Source organism: Gigantopelta aegis, chromosome 10 (assembly GCF_016097555.1).
Source record: "Gigantopelta aegis isolate Gae_Host chromosome 10, Gae_host_genome, whole genome shotgun sequence".
In the NCBI taxonomy this organism is placed as follows: Eukaryota; Metazoa; Mollusca; class Gastropoda; order Neomphalida; family Peltospiridae; genus Gigantopelta; species Gigantopelta aegis.
The window spans coordinates 15,555,698-15,575,629 of NC_054708.1; the positions used below are offsets into that span (position 1 = coordinate 15,555,698).

Consider the following 19,932-nt stretch of genomic DNA (forward strand, 5'->3'; position numbering starts at 1 on the left):
CGTGGTGCACTGGCTGGAACATTCTGTAAAAAATAAAACTGAGAAAAAAAAGGAAAGTTTTCTTTTAGGAGTGTGTTTCGTTTAAGCTATAAAATGAGAAAAGAAACTAAACGGTTTTGTGAAATCTGCACTGGCGTAGGAAGTGGTTGGAGGGGTGGGTACTTTTGATTTTTGTTTCACCAAACCCCCACCACCCACCCACCCCACACTTTTCTTGATCCTGTAGCAGCAGCGATAGTTTTTATATATATATATATATATATCCAGCCAGTGCACCACGACTGGTATATCAAAAGCCGTGGTATGTGTTATCTTGTCTGTGAGATGGTGTATATAAAAGATCCCTTGCTGCTAATCGAAAAGAGTAGCCCATGAAGTGGCGACAGCGGGTTTCCTCTCTCAATATCTGTGTGGTCCTTAACCATATGTCCAACACCATATAACCGTAAATAAAATGTGTTGGAAGGAAGGAAGGAAATGTTTTATTAAACAACGCACTCAACACATTTTACTTACGGTTATATGGCGTCAGACATAATATGGTTAAGGACCACACAGAGAGAAAAAAAAATGTGTTGGGTGCGTCGTTAAATAAACCATTCCTTCCTTCCTTCCCTCCCCCCCCCCCCCCCCACACTTTTTGGCACCTTCCTACGCCACTGATCTGTATCAATATGTGGAAACTTCAAACCACCGCTTCTTGACACCTATATCAGTTACATGAAGAAGATTCTGTAAAAACAGAGAAGCGAGGAATGTTTTCTTCTAGGAGTGTGTAAGGAAACGAAAAGAAACAATTGTTTAAAATCTTTATCAGTGTTTGGAAATTTGAACCCACAGCTTCACGACACCAGTGTCAGCATCATAAAGACGACTCTGTAAAAACACAGAAGAAAGGAATGTTTCTTTTAGAAGTGTGTAAAAAAAGAAAACAAACGGTTGTATAAAATCTTTATCAGTGTTTGGAAACTTGAAGCCACAGCTAAACAACACCAGTGTCAGCAACAGGATGTGAAAATGGAGAAAAAAAGTTTCTTTTTTTTCGTATAAATATAAGAATGAAATTTGAAGTTTATTTTGCTTAACGACACCACTAGAGAACATTGATTTATTAATCATCGGTTGTTAGATGTCAAATAATGTTTTATTAAAATACAGGATAGCACATACCACAGCCTTTGATAATGGACCCACTGAGGTGGTTCCACCCTATGACGCAAGCGCTCTTCCGACTGAGCTAGATCCCGCCCCTAAATATACTGACGTCCAAAAGAAACTATACCAATACTCTGAGACTACTGAAGAAAAACTGAAAACATGTTGCACGTTTAAAACATATGTATTCATTAGATTAGTGCTTTGGCATGTTGGGAACACAGTTTTATTCTATAAAAGGTATTACAGGTAGAAACATATTTAACCATCATTTTATTTCCATTATTCAAATTATAAAGGAAATTAAATCAAATTTATTGGTATGGTTTCTTTTGGACGTCAGTACATAAGAAAAAAAGGTATGAATTTTTGTACTAGAAGCAATCAAACTATAGACATGTAGTTGATAACTGTTTAGTCCGGCCGTGTTGAAAAAGTTAAAGTTTGTTTTGTTAAACGACACCACTAGAGCACATTGACTTGTTAATCATCGGCTATTGGATGTCAAACATTTGTTAACTCTGACATATAGCCTTAGTGAGAAAACCCACTACATTTTTCTATTAGTAGCAAGTGATCTTTTATATGCACCATCTCACAGGCATGATGGCACCCACAAATTGCCTTTGATATACCAGTAGTGGTGCACTGGCTGGAACGAGAAATAGACCAATGGGCCTACTGACGGGGTTCGATCCCAGACCGACCGCGCAACAGGCAAGCACTTTATCACTGTCCTGTTGAAAAATACCGCTGTGCAAATCAAATCTTCTTTGGTGCCCTTTTACCGGCCTCGGTGGCGTCGTGGCAGGCCATCGGTCTACAGGCTGGTAGGTACTGGGTTCGGATCCCAGTCGAGGCATGGTATTTTTAATCCAGATACCGACTCCAAACCCTGAGTGAGTGCTCCGCAAGGCTCAATGGGTAGGTGTAAACCACTTGCACCGACCAGTGATCCATAACTGGTTCAACAAAGGCCATGGTTTGTGCTATCCTGCCTGTGGGAAGCGCAAATAAAAGATCCCTTGCTGCCTGTCGTAAAAAAGAGTAGCCTATGTGGCGACAGCGGGTTTCCTCTAAAAACAGTGTCAGAATGACCATATGTTTGACGTCCAATAGCCGATGATAAGATTAAAAATCAATGTGTTCTAGTGGCGTCGTTAAATAAAACAAACTTTACTTTTTTTTTCTTTGGTGCCCCAAAGCTTGTCAATCAATAGCGACATCTCGTTTCATTACTTGATCAGAGAGCGCAACCCTAGTTATGGGAAAGTAATTATAGGATATTAAAGGGACAGACCCTAGTTTCAACCCGTGAAAATTAAATGGTGAAATACCCTCTAAAAATAGACTGAAACTGGACTCCATAGCTGTTACTTCTCAGACGCACGTGCGTATTTAAAAATATGAGAAATGCATTTTGTGATATTAAAAACACTAGGATGACCAAAACTACTTCGCATATACGAAATGGATAATCGGAAAATTAAAATCTAAGTAAGGTATGATTTCAGTTATTAAAAACGGCTTTAATAGTAAAAAATATGCCTTAGTGTTTAAAAACTAGGGTATGTCCCTTTAAACGAGCTTTTGTTTCGTATCATGTTTATGTTCCGAGTGAAATCATTTTAAATTGCAAAAACCCCCACCAAAAAACCCCATATATATATATTACGAAGGACATACACATGATACGAAATGGTAGCGAGTTTAATATCCTAATTAATCGATTTTAATTTATATCAGTCAACTCGTTTAGTTGACGTTTCTGTAAGGTTGTAGCGTTTCGTCCCACGTGGTGTTCTAGTGGGACGTATCACTTTGATATGTACCAAGATATTTGTAACCATATGGGTAATAATAAGAGTTATTACTATGTTTGTTATTACTTTACAAACGTAGTATACAGTGGCAAGATTCCAGAAGTAATATCACACTTTTATAGTCTAATGAAAGGAAGGAAATGTTTTATTTAACGACGCACTCAACACATTTTATTTACGATTATATGGTGTCAGACATATGGTTAAGGACCACACAGGTATTGAGAGAGGAAACCCGCTGTCGCCACTTTATGGGCTACTTTTTTTCGATTAACAGCAAGGGATCTTTTATATGCGCCATCCCACAGACAGGATAGTACATACCACGGCCTTTGTTACACCAGTTGTGGAGCACTGGCTGGAACGAGAAATAGCCCAATGTGTCCACAGACGGGGATCGATCCTAGACCGACCGCACATCAAGCGAACGCTTTACCACTGGGCTACGTCCCACTCCTATAGTCTAATGGAAGCAAAGACAGCTATGAGTTTTACCAATATTCCAATTTTGTATCTGTCAGATTAGGAGGGGGAAACTTTTCATATACTACTTCTTGTATTTTGGTATTTGATGGGGTTCAATGGTAGACAGTTCACCTGAGGTGCGATGAGTCGCAGGATCAACCCACTTCGATGGACCTTTCCCCCATCCCGACCAATGTCCTATCAAAGGCCGAGGTATGTAATGTTCTGCCTGTGAGAATGTGGATATAAAATAGTATGGTAGCAGCGGGTTTCCTCTCAATCCCCCATCAACCAAATATCAAAATAACCATATTATATTAGACTGCACATAGCTGCAATTTAAAATGTGCTGACGTAGGCCTATCGATAAATAAAACATTTTTCTGGTATTTGACGTTTGTTAACTGTCATTCTATCTTGATTAAATTTACAAGCACTTAATGTGTCAAGATCAAAGAGGGCAGAATATACAAGGCCTGTTTATGTCTAACACGCGTATAACTATACTTAACCAAAAAAGTTTAGCAAGTTTTTGTAAATGACTGTTGCTTCCAAATAAATTAAAATAAAGTGATAAAACTTGGTAATATGTTAGTTGCATATGCCCTGTCGCTTTGGGTAATGAAAAGAACACCATTTGTCATATCGCACGCCGCTATGTGTACTGCACGTGCAAACGCGGTGCGCTCGTGCTGTCGCAGAAGCGCGTGCAATACGGATGTATTGAAATCACATTTTGATGCACTGAACCAACATTATCCAAAAACAAAAGGAAGAATTTATCGTGTTATAATGGGTCGCTGTCCAGGCTTAACGGAAAATCAACGTCATGAAGCAATGGGACGGCTTAATGCCGGCTAATGCGTACACGACGTCGCTCAGTACTTTCGTGTTCATGACAGTACCATATCACGACTCCGACAACGCGTACACCAAACTGGGCAAGTGCGAGATCGACCACGTTCTGGTAGACCACGATTAACTACTCCAAGGGAAGATAGGTATTTAGTGACGTCACAGGTTCGAAAGTGCTCCTCGTTTAGCCCGTACTTTGCAGCAAACCACAAGCACTAGAATTCATGCTCAAACTGTCCGTAACCGTCTCCATGCTGCTGGATTACAAGCACGTCGCCCTGTTGTTGCTGTTCCCCTGACAGCGCGTCACATTCAGGAACGTCTGAGATGGGCCAGAATACACCAACACTGGCGGCGCAGACAATGGGATCAGACATTATCAACAGACGAATCCAGGTTTTGTGTTCAGTTTGCGGATGGTGGGCGTCGTGTATGGAGGCGATGGGGAGAACGATATGATGCAGACAACGTCATTCAGCATGACCGATATGGCGGTGGCAGCGTCATGGTCTGGGCCGGCATTCATGGTGGAGGCAAATCATTACACCAGTGGTCATTCCATTCCTGCAGCAGCATCCTGGCTTTGTTTCAACATGACAACGCTAGACCACATACCGCTAGGCTAACCACTAATCTTCTTCAGCGGAAGGGTAGGGTACGCGAAAACCATCCTCATATCCTTAATGTCCATGACCTACAAATTGCTCTGAACCGGGAATGGAACGCAATTACTGTTCCTGAGATTAATGGTCTCATTAGAAGCATGAGACGACGATGTACTGCTGTCATCAATGCCGCTGGTGCACACACACATTATTGAGCCTCTCAACATTTTGGTTGATGTACCCCTCCGTTTCATCAGTGGACATTAAAGTGACGACGTTGACACCGTGACAGCGTGTTACTGCTGGCTACATTCAGAAATGCTGTATCAATGAAATAATGTGTACAAATAAATTCAACATCCAATCAGGTTGTCTGTATGTCATATCTTGTACGTAATTGCTAAACTTATTTGGCACAGTATACATACATTTACAATGCTTAAAACATCTGCGCTTGAGAAAAATAGGCGTCGTAAAATCGACCATTTTAGTTTACGATAATGACATGCACTGACATGCAGCAATAATAATCCAAACTGCTGCATTGTAGGTTAACGTGTCCTGAATAAGAAAAATGCACCTGCTCAACGGGAATTTTGATCTTGGTAGCACTAAGCCAATGACGTCATTATACTTTATATTAACTTCCCTTTCCCCATTAATGATCCCAACTCATTGGATGAAGTAAAATCAGATTTTAAGACACGTGATATAAATACAATATATTGATCTTTGAGAATCGCAGTTGTAAGGTCATCGAGTTTAATTTAAGACTAATGTGTATTGCATTCGTATGTCAGCACAAAGTCAGTGGCGGATCCGGGGTTGGGGGGTATACTGTGGTGATTCGCTGCAAATGCCCGAATTACACTAGCGTACTTCTAATACATCTATACAAACAATTTACCGAACATTTCAAAGACGTCGCAAGCTATGAAGATTGACCATTGTCCCCACCCCGTTGAAAGGCGATAACTGGCCCCTCTAGTCTTCCGACTTGTATCCATTTATGTCGGTGCACCCATTGGGCTATTTTTCGTGCACCACGACTGGTATATCAAAGGTCATGGTATGTGCTGTCCTGAGTGTGGGATAGTGCATTTAAAAGATCCCTTGCTGCATTAGAAAAAAATGTAGCGGGTTTCTTCTGATGACTATAAGTCAGAATTACCAATGTTTGACATCCAATAGCCGATGATTAAGTAATCAATGTGCTCTAGACGATTATTGCCGGTAAAAAGGAATACGCCTATTTTTATGTTATATCGGGAACTTGGTAGAACGCCACTAGAACTAATTATAGATCAAAGAATATAGGATTTTGGGCACGTATAGTTAAAGGTAAATCTACAAAAACCTCCCATTTACTTCTTAATTATGTGATAAAAGACTCTACTGCAAACGGGCACAGCTATAACTGGCTAGAAAACGTAATACGCCTGTTAAACAACCTAGGCATGTCCGATATTTATATGTTGAAAAATTAGACCAGTATCTACAAACATCGCGTAACAACACCGAGTCTATATCCAAAGGAAAAACATATTTTATGTTTAAACAACCTTTAAATTTAGAAAAATACTTTATTAAATTACGCGAAAAATTGTGGACCATGCTTCTGAAATTCAGAACATGTAATCACTATTTACCCATAGAAACAGGACGCTGGAATAGCATCCCAGTCAAAAACATATTATGTACATTGTGCGAAGAAAATTATAAATATTTGATACGTTTAAAATGGGCCCACCGACGGGGATCGATCCAAGACCGACCGCGCATCGAGCGAACGCTTTACCACTGGGCTACGTTCGCCCCTCTCCCAATTCTAGAAAGTGCCCAATTTCGAGATAATAACTGAAAACGTTAGGTCAATCAAATTTCACTCTAAATAGAAACACATTCTAGGTCACAGAAAACATTTCTAATACAACATATATTTTGCCAACAGCAATAACAACAATGTCAGCTAAGGTCAACGAATGCATCAATCTTGAGAGTTATTATGACTTTTTCTCGGTCTAAATTGTTATATCATTCACGCATTCACAGTCTGTGGAAGTGAATGCCATTTTTAATTTTCCTGTCTTTTATATCTCTTTTTTTTTCTTCGGATTTTTGCAGTGCTGGCGTACGTCTTTCTAGAGCGGGGAGGGAGGGGGGGGTTGGGGGGTGTAGGGTGGGAGGGGGAAATGGACATTTCTAAGCTTGTCTCAACACGAGTCCTACCCTTAAAGCACATTTTGTCTGAAAGAAATGAGATGGAATTAAAATGAGAGAAAGAAAGTGGGATGAAATAATAATAATACACAAATAATAATAATCATAATAATAATAAAAACACCTAAGAAAATAACCAAATAAAAGAAGAAGAAGCAGAAGAAGAAGAAGAAGAAGAAGAAGAAGCAGAAGATGAAGAAGAAAAACCCTCCGAAAATATCATTGTAAAAATATCCTGTAACTGCTGTATAGACATAGATGAATATATCATTGCCTGTTTTAAGACTACATAAACACATTATATTGTACTACAGGGCACGCTTCAGTTGCAAATGGGACGAGAATGGCCTATCTCACTTCTGACAGGCAAAGTACCGCACGTATCGGGAAGATAGCACACTACGAAATGGCCATGTTCCTCTAAACAAATAGATGGAGCCATCGGGCTGATACGAACGATAAACAGGGAAACATTCTCTTTGTTATAAATATAAGAAAAAAACACACACAAAAACGTTAACCCTCTGTGCACGAACCACTACTTAGTCAGCAGGATAGCAGGACCGGACCTACTCCAAAATAAGTGGGGTGGCAGTACTAAAAGAATCGGGGCACATTAATAGAGGGTCTTCTCCACGAAGTCATAAAAAGGGACACTTTAAAAATATTTTCTAGGGATGCAACTGCCTCTTGCACCCCTACAAGCTGTAGCCGTGGACCGTAACATGTCTAAAATAAGTGAAGAGCAATAAACAAGATTCCATACAAAGTAATATAGGGTTTTCTTTAGGCAGATAAAAAGTGGTTGTTGTTGTTGTTTTGTTGTTGTGTGTGAGAGGTTTTTAGTGGTGGATTTTTTGTTTGTTTCTTTGTTGTTGTTTTTGTTTGTTTTGTTGGGGGTTTTTTTTTGGGGGGGGTTTGGGGGGGGGGGCTTGGAGGGACGTTGACGTTTTTATTTTTGTTTTTGTTTTTATTAATATGTTTTATTATCATTATTTAGTTTTTTTACATTTTCCTATTTTCAATAGTATATAACTTTCGCATACGTACATACAAATACAGGGCTCGAAGAGCTTTACTGGAATCCTTTTTGCCAGTCAAAAATTCGGTCACAAATGCCATGTATTTATTAGCACTGTGGCAGCCTCCAGGTAGATGGTTGTCTGATACTTAATACAAATAGACATGGACGTGGTGGACTCGGCAATGTAACACCTAGTGTACATCACCAAACCAATGAACATTGCGGCACAAATCGGCTGACACTCATTGACTACATATAATCAGATTATATCAACATAGGTCGAAACCAGACTCAGCGGTGTAGTGGTTGAGCCACTTATGGCTTGTAGGTACTGGGTTCGCATCCCAGTACAGGCTCGCGCCCGGAGCGAATTTAACGACTCAGTAAGTATAAGACCACAACATCGACACACGTACACGCACGCACGTACACACACAGTCAGTCTCTCTCTCTATCTCTCTATCTCTCTCTCTCTCTCTCTCTCTCTCTCTCTCTCTCTCTCTCTCTCTCTCTCTCTCTCTCTCCCCAACCACTACTAACAGCTGACCACTAATTCACTGTCCTGGACAGGCAGCCCATGTCCAGATAGCTGAGGGTGTGTGCCCAACACAGGGTGCTTGAACTTTAAATGGCCATAAACACGAAAACAAGTACAAACAACAACATAGGTGGAAAACGTCTGCAAAGCCACTGAGGCTTTAAACCTGTTATGATGGGAATATTTTATGGAGACACAGTCTACTAGTAAGGGGTGAGTTTAGAGCACCACCTCCCCCCCCACCCCACACACACACAACAAACACACACACACAACACACACCAACAACAACAACAACAACACACACACACACACACACACACACACACACCACACACAGCTCCTTACCATTTTTAAGGGAGAATTGAACCTCTACTCGATCATGTTAGTACCATACTTCAGTTGGCATATATCCCTTTCACAAAATGCCGGTACGTTCCAATTAGTAGATCTGTTCGGCTGTTTCATGATGTGGTGTGGCCATACTGTAGCCATAAATTACAGAACTTTATCTTCCACAGTTCACAGTTATCTTTAAATCCGGAAATATATCCGCACAAGAAGTCTGCTGTTTGACTGTGATTATTTTATGAAAAACAGCTTTGTAGTGACAATTCTTAGACTTAAGTTGACAGGGGAGAGCATATTGTTTGCAACATGTGTAACTTGTTAACATTGAAGATTTATTTCTGGTAATTTCAGCCCATACAAATGTAGCCCTTTTAGTGTAAAATGGGTGTACATGTACTACGATCAGGTTTAATGAGTGTGTTTAAATTAGTATCATGGGAGAAAGAAAGAGCTGGACAACGTGGGTTATCCTGTTCAGGATATGGTGCCCCTAGGCAGTAATAATGACCGTTGGCGTATGCGTGCTTGCATTGTGTATGTGTGTGTGTGTGTTATGGTAGGTGTGTGTGTCTATGAGTTATGTGTGTATATATATATATGTTGTTGGTTGTGCGTGTATGAGGGGGTGTTGTGGTAGGTGTGTGTGTCTATGAGTTATGTATATATATGTGTTGTTGGTTGTGCGTGTATGAGGGGGTGTTGTGGTAGGTGTGTGTGTCTATGAGTTATGTATATATATATGTGTTGTTGGTTGTGCGTGTATGAGGGGGTGTTGTGGTAGGTGTGTGTGTCTATGAGTTATGTATATATATGTGTTGTTGGTTGTGCGTGTATGAGGGGGTGCTGTGGTAGGTGTGTGTGTGTCTATGCGTTATGCGTATCTATGTGTTGGTTGTGCGTGTATGTGAGCGTGTGTTGTGGTAGGTGCGTGTGTCTATGCGTTATGCGTATCTATGTGTTAGTTGTGCGTGTATGTGGGGGTGTTGTGGTAGGTGCGTGTGTCTATGAGTTATGCGTATCTATGTGTTGGTTGTGTGTATGTGGGGGTGTTGTGGTAGGTGCGTGTGTCTATGAGTTATGCGTATCTATGTGTTGGTTGTGCGTGTATGTGAGCGTGTGTTGTGGTAGGTGCGTGTGTCTATGCGTTATGCGTATCTATGTGTTGGTTGTGTGTGTATGTGGGGGTGTTGTGGTAGGTGCGTGTGTCTATGAGTTATGCGTATCTATGTGTTGGTTGTGTGTATGTGGAGGTGTATGTGGGGGTGTTGTGGTAGGTGCGTGTGTCTATGAGTTATGCGTATCTATGTGTTGGTTGTGCGTGTATGTGGGGGTGTATGTGGGGGTGTTGTGGGGGTGTATGTGGGGTGTTATGGGGGTTTGTGTGTCAGGTCCTGTTAATTATCTTATTTTTGTTTAACAACACCACTAGAGCACATTGATTAATGAATCATTGGCTATTGTGTGTCAAGCATTTGGGTCCGAATTTACAAACTCACCTTTTGTCTTACACGCGTGTAACTACATTCATACCGGCCACGGTCGTGTCGTGGTTAAGCCATTGGACATAAGGCTGGTAGGTACTGGGTTCGCAGCCCGGTACCGGCTTCCACCCAGAGCGAGTTTTAAAGAATCAATGGGTAAGTGTAAGACCACTCTCTCACTAACCAACAACAACTAACCTACTGTCCTGGACAGATAGCCCAGATAGCCGAGTTGTGTGCCCATGACAGCATGCTTGAACCTTAATTGGATATAAGAACGAAAATAAATTGAAATAAATTAACTACATTCATTTACAATGTTTAACCACCTGCATGTAAGAAAAACAAGTTTCGTAAATTTGGTCCTTGGTGATTTTGACTTCAGTCTTGAGAAAAAACCGGGCTACATTTTTCTGTTAGCATCAAGGGATCGTTTATATGCACTTTCCCAAACACAGGACAGCACACACCACGGCCTTTGATATACTGGTCGTGGTTCACAGGTTGGGACGAAAAATAGTAAACAGCCAAAGAATGGGTCCACTGAGGAGGTTCGATCCTGCGACCAGAGCACCCCAGGCAAGCGCTCTACCGCCCCGTCATATCCCCCATGGCTGGCACGGCAGTATTAAAACACTCAGTTTGAAGTCAGGGTCACAAAGAAGGATATCTGGTACAGTGCTACCTGTAGCCTATTAAAAGTGAATTATACGAAAGATGGTCCTCACACGCACGTGTTTTCGGTTACGTTAAAACACGTGTTAACAATAAAGTCGTCATTTGCGTGATTTATGACTTAATTTGCTGCATTCTATCATGGAATGCAGAACGCAGTTGTAGTAATGGCATGTCAGTCATATATAACAGGCATGTTGGAGAGACGTTTGGACGAGGGTTCAATAAAAGGCCGTACTTAATACATGGGGGGGGGGGGGGGGGGACCCACCATGCACACACACACACACACACACACACACACACACACACACACTTCGGCTATTGGATGTCAAACATATGGTAATGGTTACATATAGTCTTGTAACGGAAAGCCGCTATATTTCTCCATTAATTAGTAGCAAGACATCTTTTATATCCACCATTTCACAGACAGGACAGTACATACCACAGCCATTTATATACCAGTCGTGTTGCACTGGCTGGAACGAGAGATACCCCGATGGGCCACTGGTCCATGTCCTGTCCCCAATTATAATAAATAAAAGTGCACCGTTAAGTTTTAAAAGTATGTCGATTGCGCGTTCGGTTGAATAGGAACCAAATTCTCGTATCTGGTCTCTCTCTCTCTCTCTCTCTCTCTCTCTCTCTCTCTCTCTCTCTCTCTCTCTCTCTCTCTCTCTCTCTCTCTCTTCCTCCTCTCTCTCTCTTTCTCTCCCTCCCTCCTCTCTATCGCTTTCCTCTATCTCTCTTTCTCCCTCCCTCCCCCTATCTCTCTCTCTCTCTTTTCCCTCTCTCTCTCTGTATGTCTGTCTGTCTGTCTGTCTCTCTCTCTCTCTCTCTCTCTCTGTGTGTGTGTGTGTGTGTGTGTGTGTGTGTGTGTGTGTGTGTATGTACATGTACATGTACATGTACATGTACATGTACACGTGCGAACAGACGCTTTTGAGAAAAGGAGAAAATTTTCCTGGGCAGGGAGGGGTTTCGACCTCCTCCCCCGCACACGCGCTTGTTGAATGCGAGTATATGTATATGTGTGTACATGTGCGTTTTGTGTGTGTTTATGTGTATTTGTTATCTTGAAAGCCTATACATATAGTTGTTTGTTTTTGTTTAGTTTTTAAACGTCACCTTCACGTCTTGCCTCCTTCCATTTATCTGAATATCAAAATTTAATCTTACTGCCGGTCTGACGTGGATGCCAACGTTAATAGATCTGAGATTAGACTACACCATTTTTTGTCCAGACGACCACTCGTAAACAGTCAATAAGAAAGAAAAAAAAGGAGAAACACAACGCTGTTTTAATTAACAAAATTTAATATGCTTTGAAAAAATAATTAACATCCCTTAATTCAAATTATATTTTTAGTCTTGAATTTTCCTTTCTGAACTTGATATGCGTGCTTCTTTTATTTAGTGGTTTGTTTATTACATTTTTACTAGTAGTTAGATTTTGAAAAGTTACATTCAATTAAAAATGAATTAATGAACGGACGAAATGAACGAAATGAATGAATGAATGAATGAATGGATGGATGGATGAATGAATGAATGAATGAATGAATGAATGAATGAATGAATGAATGAATGAATGAATGAAAAAAAACCCATCTGCTATTGGATGTCAAACAATGGTCAATATATAACTGATCAACTTCAATATAAAAAAATGAAAGTTAAGAAATAGAAGTTTGTTTAGTTTAACGACGATTATTAATCATCGGCTATTGGATGTGAAACTTTTGGTAATGTTGACAAATAGTCATAGAGAGGAAACCCACTATATGTTTTCATTAGTTGCAAGGGATCCTTTATATGCACCATTCCACAGACAGGATAGCACATACCACACCCTTTGATATGTCGTGATGCACCGACTGGGAACGAGAAATAGCCCAATGGGCCCACCGACGGTGATCGATCCCAGACAGACCACGCATCATGAATGAATGAATGAATGAAAATTTAATACCACCTCAGCACAAAACCACCTCTGCTGTTGGATGTGAAACAATGATAAATATATAAATAAATTGATGATCAACATCAATATCAAAATCCTAAAGTTAAGTCGAAACAGTGTAAAGACCTGTGTACAAATATAAATAACACAGGTAAGTATATTAAAATTTGGAATAAAAAAAAATCAACATCTCGTAAAAACTTTAAGATATGTTCAGTGTGGAATCGAAACGGTTCTATCACATGTTGTCTACTAAATATATCTTTCCTCGCCGAGCCAAGACGATTACACTCCACCAATTACAAAATACACCATGTTATTTTGTTTATGTGGGCTTCTCAGGTTTTATTTTTGTCGTAAATTTCCACTTAGAATTCGAACAAGCGCTTGTAAATCTATATCTAAGTATATCTCTCTTTTTTTCACTAAATCGTTACCGCCCTTTTAAATGGTGAATTTAATTAAATAAACTTTAGTGTACGAAGGTTTACTTTGAACGTGACAGGTTAAATTTATTGGCAGAAATCTGATACTCGAATACTGATGTGCAGAATATCGTTTCAGCATTGTGCGATGTGTGAAAAGTACGGTAGGGTCGTGTGAACCGGGTGAATACACTGCAAACAAGAGTATATAGCTCGCGCGAAACATTGTATGTAGCAAATGAAAATGAAGAGTTTACGAAATGGGGTCCGAGCTAAACTAGCGAGTTCGAAAAAAAAATAAAAAAATAAAAAAACATTAAAAAAAACATGCACAAAACAAAATAAGCAAAACAAACCTTAAAAACCAACAACAAATATACAAAAATAGTACCCTCTCTGCCTGTCTCTCTCTGTGTCTGTCTGTCTCTCTGTCTGTCTGTCTCTCTCTGTCTCTCTGTCTCTCCGACTCCAAACCCTGAGTGAGTGCCCCGAAAGGCTCAATGGGTAGGTGTAAACCACTTGCACCGACTAGTGATCCATAACTGGTTCAACAAAGGCCATGGTTTGTGCTATCCTGCCTGTGGGAAGCGCAAATAAAAGATCCCTTGCTGCTAATCGGAAGAGTAGCCCATGAGTGGCGACAGCGGGTTTCCTCTCAAAATCTGTGTGGTCCTTAACCATATGTCTGACGCCATATAACCATAAATAAAATGTGTTGAGTGCGTCGTTAAATAAAACATTTCTTTCTTTCTTTTCTTTCTCTGTCTCTCTCTGTCTGTCTCTCTCTCTCTCTCTCTCTCTCTCTCTCTCTCTCTCTCTCTCTCTCTCTCTCTCTCTCTCTCTCTCTCCCACACACAAAATTTATGATAAATATTTATTTTAAGCTGTGTATTTAAGCGTGGAAATTTTGTTCACATATTTGTACGTAGTAAAAGTGTATATGCTCTGCGGTTCATATTGTTCTTCCCATTAAAAACTAAATTTATTTTATTTTAGAAAAAAAATAACAACCCCGAATTGCTTTCCCCCTTTACTCGGGGATAAGCGATATTGGACTAGCCTAGTGGTAAAGAATTCGTTATACATTTATTTCTATTTATCTTTCTTCCTTTACTCGATACCGAACTCTTAAGGCCACGCCACACGACACGAGTGCCTCTTTCAAGAATAGCCGATTATGAAAGGACAAACATTACGATTTCATCATTTCCTATTCCCGTACGAGACACTTGTATAGTGTGGCGTCACCTTTAGGAAAATGATTGCACGGTTAAATCTGTATTATCGTAAGAACTAAACTTTTCCAACCATTGACCCATCAAACGTGTTGCACTGATAGGAGCAGACACGGACAGCTGGCCGAGCCGAGATAGGTGTTCCCCACGAAGAGAGCCGGACACCGCTCCCACAAATCAGCAGACACACAGCGTACCCTCGGCGCTAATAAACATGTTCGGCAGCACGTCACGTCTTATCCTCCCGTTCGTATCACTTGTAATTAACCTTTCCATATTGTCTACCTCGGTTACCAAATGTTCGCACCTGTTCCGTTAACCCACTTAGCTCCCGTAATTCAATTTGCATCCAATCAAATAAAACCTGTTTCGGTTACTGGTATTCCATATTGTGGGACAAGCACCAGTGGTGCCGTGGTCATCCCATGGTAGGTGCGTATTCTATGTGGCGATTGCATGTTTCCTCTCGGCCGAAACCATTAATCTCTGTTCTTGATTGACAATCCAGGTAGCTGAGCTGAATGCCCAGGACAGCGTGCTTGAATCGTAGTCGTCAGATCATAAGAATAAACTTAGTTATCATCACCAACAACAATATCAGCATTATCAATATGAAACATCATCATAATCATCAATATCAACTACTATCACCACTATCATAATTCATCATCAACATCATATTCAACATTATCAGCATCATTATTATCATTATAGCATCCTCCTCAATGTAACTACCATCACTGCCATCATCGCCATCATAATACAAAAATAACAACTGTCGTCATCAATGTATTTCACCCTGCAACCATCATCGCCATCATAATACAAAAATAACAACTGTCGTCATCAATGTATTTCACCCTGCAACCTTTTTTTTTTTTTTTTTTTTTTTTGGAAGCTGCTGTCTCAACGCCCCATCTTACAACATCATTTCCGCAGTGCTAATAAACTCGCTGGCTTTTGCTAGCAACATATATGATCAACTGGTTTGATACGACATTAGTAGAAAAAGTATCACGGTGTTTTGGTTGTTTGTTTGTTGTTTTTAACGTTGTTTTAACGGAGGGTTTTCAGGGCATGCTAAAACATTTTTGTCAATCTGATTAAAATCAGTTAAACTGGTCTGTACCACTGGTAATTAAAGACCCAGTGGGGGTCGATTTTAATCAGATTGCATTTTTGTTTGACCTAAATTAACGACTAGATCTGATCTAAATAATATCGATGAAAGGCGTGTCATGGGAAGAAAAGTAATGTGGACGATCTATTCTGAAAGATAAAACAATCTTTAAAACTATTCTCGACTCTGTTTCTTTAACACCTTGACTGTGTTGCTGTATCGCGACAATCAGATGGTGGAGTCGGAGCGAGCGTCTGCTATCTGTATTCCAGAACGAAGCCAAGTTTTAAACAATTATCTCTCTGTGGAGGCAGAGGGGAGCATGCTATTTGGTTCCTAGGCGACATTATCACCTAGCCAAGTGAAATTACACATGAAAGACCATTACTGTTTCCCGTTCGCGGGATAAGTGGCGAGATCGTCTGCCGGTTACACACAGACATAACCACTTCGTATGCAATCATTTGTATTCAAACGATGATGTGTGTGTGTGTGGGGGGGGGGGGGGTTGCCATTTGTAGTTACATCATGTCTCCTGATTTCAGAACAGGAATGCAAATTATAATTATAATGTGGAGATGTTGGAATCGATATAACTGTTATTACTCATGGATAATAAGTGTGCTGTATTTGATTGTGTTTAAATAGTGATAACATTTTTTTATTATGGAGATAATAGATGAAAAGACTTCATGAGGCTTGGCATGCAATATCAAATTTATTTATTAGTTATTTATACCGATAATTATTTTATGTTATTTTTACACTCAATGATAAAACAGCATTTGGTTAAGACACTTTCCTTAAGTGCTATTCACTTAAGTTTAATAACATACACTTGTCATTGCAATACATGTGAAGATTTCTCACCCAACCATCCAGTGGCGTAGTGAGGAGGGCACGGGGGCAATCACCCCCCCCCCCCCCATCAAACCTTTTTTCTTTCTTGTTTACTGTATTAAATTTTATAAAATCATACATACATACATACATACACACACAAATACAAACATACACATATACACATATACATACATACATACATACATATATAGTGTGGGTTGCCCCCCACCCCCACACTCCAATAATGGGTTGACCCCAATATAAAATTCGGGCTACACCAGTGCAACCATATGTGAACATGGTAAGCTTGGTAGCCATCTTAAAATAGCATGCATCAGGAACTAGCAAGAACTTGCTGCACCAAATTTTAAACGCTATTCTTTAAAAAGCAAAATGTTTGAGACAACCAAAGGCAATGGTGGCCACCTTCGATGCTGATTCTCCCAAGACAACCCCGAAAAGTAATCAACTAGGTCTGAATAGCGGACAGATTAGCTATAATTTGGAATAGTGCGTGCGAGCATGCGCAGTCTTCTCATGATTATGTTTTTATTATGTTTTGAGATACAGTAATCGAAAAGGCAAATATGCCCGTGGTGTTGAAGAACATTTCAATAAAGTCTATGCATAGAGTAAACGTATTTTTATATGGTGGCCCTATCCAGTACTGAAGTCTACAGACTTATATTCAAAGACCTTGATTACAATCTAAATACATCCCCTGAGCTTCTTATCGAGACATAGATTCACAGAAAGAACTTGTGATACACGTTATTCGCTTTCTGAACCTAAAATCAGATAGCCGTTGGCAAGCATAGGCACCAGGGGGAAATCGCTAAGCATATTGTACAACTGTTGCTGGTTATATCTAGATAGAAGTCAATTTGTTTTTGTGGAGATTTGTGTTTTTGTGGGATTTTGTTTTTTGTTTGTTTTTGTTTTGTTTTGTTAATTTGTTTTTGTCATTTTGAAAGATTTAATCTGAACGAGACTAAAGTTTGTTTTTATTTAACGATACTACTAAAGCACATTGATTTATTAAGTTAACCATCGGCTGTTGGATGTCAAACATTTGTTAATTCAGAGAACGAGATTATAAATACATCTTTGTAATTACAAGTAAGCATGGACAATAATTATTAATCCGAGACAATGTGTTTGAACTACATTCGTTGAAGTCATGATTATTTTATAGTACACGATAACTAATAGAGCCATTAACCCCTGCCGCCCTACCCTAACAAGGTGTCAGTGAAAACACCTGTACGCCATAACGTTGGTTTTAGCTGTCACGATAACTCATCGAAGGAAACAACATCAGGATCGGCATCGCGCACCTTGCCACTTTTAATTACGACCGGGAAACTTCTGTGATCGAAGCTGTGCGCTTCTGGTTAGTATTCAGAGGTCCGGTTATCACTGCTTATCGGCACGGTGAGAAGTTTGCGTCACTTAACGGTAATTCGCGAAACCTTGCTGACAGAATCTGTCCGCGTAATAATGAGCTGTTGTATTTAATTGTTCTTGTGAAACTACGTGTGCTGGAAACATTTATAAACTCTTACACACAATGTGTTTAGACTGGTTGAAAGATCAATTGGTTTCCTACAGATAAAAGTAAGATAGGCGTACGAGGCGGTGGAGTGGGTGGGTGGGGGGCAAATCGTCCCTCTTGCATGCCCCACGTCTCGTACGCCTATGTAACCAATCCTCAGAGGGTTTCCTCTCATTATTGGTGTTATCTTAACCATATGTCCGACGCCATATTTAACCGTATGTAGAAATGTTTTAAATGTCGCTAAATAAAAACATTGTTTTGCATCCTAAGGGCGGATCTAATTTTTTTTTTAAAGTGCCACCTTTTTTTTTAAACAATTTGTTTACAATTCCTACTCACGTGCTGGAGTTGGTCCAAGTGCCCTTTGGTTCGCTCACTAAAATATTTCCTGAGTCCACCCTTTTTGCACGAATTCTTGATTATTATGAGCAGGTACGTCAAAACACTCCTTCGACTAGGCTTACGTAGAGATACGATTTGGAAAGCGATAATTGTTTTGTCGTTTAAAATGATTAAAAGCTGTAATATCTGAGACAATTCACTACACTGTGTTGGAAAGGCATATTGAACATCTCGTTCTGGGCCCCGTTTCACAAAGCGATCTTAGTGCTAAGATCACCTTAGGTGTATAACTAATAAATTCATTTAAAGGTGATCTTACCGCAAAGATCGCTTCGTAAAACAGGGTCCTGCAAATCGACAGGAGAAACATACGAAAAAAATACGATAGTTTCATCGCCATTATCATCATCATCATCATCATCATCATCACCACCACCATCATCATCATCACCACCATCATCATCATCATCATCATCTAATTGAAGGGTAAACCTTTTAAAACGTGCACCAATACTGTTTTACAACATGCAAACATATATACAATCTTTTTCCGAATCAGAGTCTATTTTACTACAAGCAGTATTATCCAGATTACATAATAATATACTTGTAGTACCGTAATGTTTCGGTGTACAGGCGATTGGTTCACTTGGAAAATGATTGCCCAACATTCCCCAGTGAATCGGTATTGGCCTACGTGCGGACCGGAACGTCTGCACGGACAAGAGAGACTACGTATTCAAAGACATGATGGAAAGCAGTAACATCAGCGGGGTGTATGACTTTAGCAGAAAAGAGAGAGAGCATATTGATTTTTTGGTGGAGGAATTTAACACACAGAAAACGATCAACTGCAGGCTTGCAGAGTCACCAATGCAGAAGAACCGATTGTCCACACAGAACAGTTATTAAGTCAGTAGGGCTGTGTTTAGGAGAGAAAGGGCGCTCGCTGACAATTTATTTGGTTTCCAACAGATCCTTTTCTGTTCTGTGGGGCAAAAAAAAAATAAGAGAGAGAGAGAGAGAGAGAGAGAGAGAGAGAGAGAGAGAGAGAGAGAGAGAGAGAGAGAGAAACACCGACAGAGGCAGAGAGGGTACTATTTTTGTATATTTGTTGTTGGGGTTGTTTGGGGTGTCGTTGATTTTTGTATTTATTTGCTTGGTTTGTTTTGCGATCTTGCAGTACAATGCTAAAAGACTTGCAAAGAGGATGTTGTCTAGCAGAGCCTAAGAGACCTTTGTGAATTAGGC

General features: G+C 40.0%; 1 protein-coding gene across 1 annotated transcript in view; it reads right to left on the reverse strand.

Moving 5' to 3' along the window:
- Nucleotides 1-19,932, reverse strand: part of LOC121384141 (peptidyl-glycine alpha-amidating monooxygenase-like) — a 39,261-nt gene that overhangs the window by 15,386 nt on the left and 3,943 nt on the right. The window lies entirely within an intron of this gene.